Source organism: Lampetra planeri, chromosome 27 (assembly GCF_965212315.1).
Source record: "Lampetra planeri chromosome 27, kcLamPlan1.2.h2, whole genome shotgun sequence".
NCBI lineage: Eukaryota > Metazoa > Chordata > Hyperoartia > Petromyzontiformes > Petromyzontidae > Lampetra > Lampetra planeri.
This window is the reverse complement of record NC_136133.1, coordinates 10962567-10966074: the sequence shown is the minus strand read 5'-3', so window position 1 is coordinate 10966074 and position 3508 is coordinate 10962567.

Genomic DNA, 3508 nt, shown 5'->3' with positions numbered 1-3508 from the left:
CGTGTGTGGGTCCATGAGTGAGGTGACAAGCACAACAACAAGCGCCGTTCACCAATAAGTGGCGGTGACGTCACCACGGCGCTTGTACCATGCTAGGTGCGCTTTGAGGCCACGTGCAGTGTCGAAGGCCCGCTGGCAAGTCACGGAACAGATCAAGGTGCCGTGGGTTGACTGACCGAGATGACTGGCAGATGATGACATTTATAACGCGCCCAGATTGTGCCGACAAGTCAAAAACTCAGAGGCGCAGATCCAGCTCAGGGCTGCTCGAAAGCCTGACCAAAACAGATAGAGAAGCCTTAAAAGTAAAAGTGCATTTGTTACGGATGTGCAAAGGGATAGAGTTCAATTTCGATTTAAAGCTTTCGTGACTGCAGGGATTCATCTTCTTGGTTCTTTCAGTAAAGTCACGTAGAATGGAAATAATAAAATAATAAAAATTAAACATAATAAAATAATTCTCACGACGTTTCGGCCACAACGCAAGCAGCCGTCCTCAGGTGAAGAACAGGTCTGTCGAGAAGATAGAGTCTGGGGTTGTCATTCAGACTCTGTCTTCTCGACAGACCTGTTCTTCACCTGAGGACGGCTGCTTGCGCTGTGGCCAAACGTCGTGAGAATTATTTTATTATGTTTTATTTTTATTATTTTATTATTTCCATTCTACGTGACTTTACCGAAAGAACCAAGAAGAGGGATAGAGTTCCACACCGAACTCTATCCCTTTGTCCGAAGCAGATTTTGAGTGACGCTGCATACGGTTTTATCCTGAACTTCAGTGCAAGGCGAGAGTAGTAATACACCAACTGTGCTCTCCACTGTGTCAACTCTGTGCTTCAGCCGCACGGCGTTCCGTTTATTGTTGTGAGCGTCGCTCCTCTGCCCTCCGTTGTTGCTGTGTCCTTCACGAACTTCCTCCACAGAGGCCGATCTTGACACTGCTGAGATCAAGTCATCTACAAGTCCAATCAGCTACACATCCTTCTGTATCACAGTCCATCTCTTTTCAAGCCGCATGCCGTATCCATTAAGCCCCCTCTATCCAGCCAAATAGAAGTTGCTTGGGCATGTGGTGGCTGCGCATGCTGGCTACGTGACCTAGCAGACGCAGTTGCTTGCCGGCAGAGGTCACTGATGGGACTCAGTCACGGTGACGAGATGTTAACTAACTCGCCTGGTATGGAGGAGGTCGTGAGTTCGCTCCCAACCCTGACGCCTGTATATTTGGTTTCCCATTCACATGTATAAACATTCGTTTAGAGCAGTGGTTCTTAACCTTGTTGGAGGTACTGAACTCCACCAGTTTCATATGCGCATTCACCGAACCCTACTTAATTGGAAAAATAAAATATGATTTTTTCAAATTCAAAACATAGGTATATGTTTTACTGGTGCACAAAATGAACCGTGCATCAACATCACTGTGTTCAAAGAACAAAACCAGCAAAACATGATTTTCACACAAAAACATAATAATGAATACTTACTGCAAATCAGTGTGACTTCTGCTGTTGCCTTTCAGAGACCAGTTCAGAAATGCGCGGCTTCACCTTGGCAAGTGCCACTCTCATGTCATTTTCGCAACAAAGTCTGTTCCTTTTCTTCGTTTTTATGTCCAGCATCCTCGAAAAGGATTGGTCGCAAAGATATGTTGTAACAAACGGTATGAACATCTCCAGGGTTTTCTTAGCAATAACAGGGTACGTTACCATTTGTTGACACCAAAACGTTGAGAGCGTTGTTGTTCTGAAGAGTTGCTGTTGAACCTGGAATTTCAATGATTTCGTCGAGGTATTCATCATTGACATCTGCTGTCTCAACACTAAACGTGAACGGCTGTCTCACCCATGCTGGATATGACTCTCTTGTAGGGAAGTATCCGTCGAGAGACTTTGCAAGCTCATCTAAGTGCGTGGCAATTGCTTGCTTCAGTTCCGCGGGTACAGAAATGTCTCCGATTCCAGATACATCTTCGATCTTACTTACATAGTCATCCAGCAGGGGAAAGTTTGCGAAGTTATCGTTCTCTGTTCGTCGTTTCCATAACGGTAGCTTTTTTTTGAAAAGCCTTCAGGTTTTCTTCCGCTTCAATGATATTGACTCCACCGCCCTGCATCTGCTGATTGAGATGATTGAGAGCTGCGAAGATATCAGCCATGTACGCTAAAATGAGAATGAACTCAGAATTTTTGAAGCAATCTGCATGACAATGTTGGTGCTCTTGCAAAAACAAGGCTAATTCCATACGCATGGCAAAAACACGATTCAGCACCTGTCCCCAGGATAACCACCGAAAGTTAGAATGGTACAGAAGTACCTCGAATTCAGAGCCCATTTCTAGATTTGGTGCCTCAGAGCACTCTTTCGCACATAGTTCACACATTCCACTACAATTTTTTATACTTCTGTCAGTTTTGGAGGCAAGGTTTTTGTTGCCAACACATGCCTGTGCAGAATACAATGCGTAACAATGATGTGTGGTGCATCGGCTTTCACTAGCGCACCAAAACCAGACTTTCTTCCCAGCATGACTGGAGCTCCGTCCGAACAAACTGCAGAAACCATATCCCACGAAAAATTGTTGTCTTTGAAGAAGTCATCTACAAGTTTCTTCACATCGGCTGCCTTAGTTGTTGTTGTAAGAGGCTTACAAAATAAAAAAACATCTTCCTTTATCACGTCCTCTTTCACATAGCGCACGAATACAGCAAGCTGACTTAGATTGGAAACGTCTGTGGTCTCGTCGAGTTGGAGGCTCAATTTTGCCGGGCTTGAAATCAGATCTGCAACTACTTGAGCCAAGATGTCTTTGCTCATGTCCTCTATTCTGTCGCTGATGGTGTCATTTAAAGAGGAATTTGGGACAACTTAACTTCAGCCGCTTTTCCCAGCATGATATTCGCCATCTTCAACACAGCTGGTTTTATGAGTGTTTCACCAATGGTGTGTGGTTTGCCATGCTTTGCGATCAGGTAAGCAACTTCGTACGATGCTGTGAGGATCGGTTTGTTGATGGGCACAAAGCCGAGAATAGGCAGAAGTAGCCTTTTCATCGAATCTGGCTCTCTTCACCTTGAATTCAGCGAGCGTTGTGTTCTTGTATTCCCCATCTCCATGCAGCTTAAGGAAGTGTTCCCTTAGTTTTGCCGGTGCTAGACTAGAATTGCTCAACTTGGCATTGCAAATCATGCAGTTAGGACGCTGACTCCCATCACGTTCCGTTATACATGTGAATCCATATTGTACACATTCGTCCGACCACTTTCTTTTTTTGCTCGACATAGTTAGTATGAAGGGATTAAAATATTAAGAAAGAAATCACACGATGTACCATCACGACAGTCACAAGTCGACTACCGAGCGCACCAAATTCCCTGCAGCACAGATAGGCCAAGCGATGTAGCGTGATCACTTGCAGCTAATGATGGCCAAGCCGGACGTGTCATCACGAATCATGAGTCGGGTGTGTGTCTTAACCTCCGCCGAACCCCTGAGACTGACTCACCGA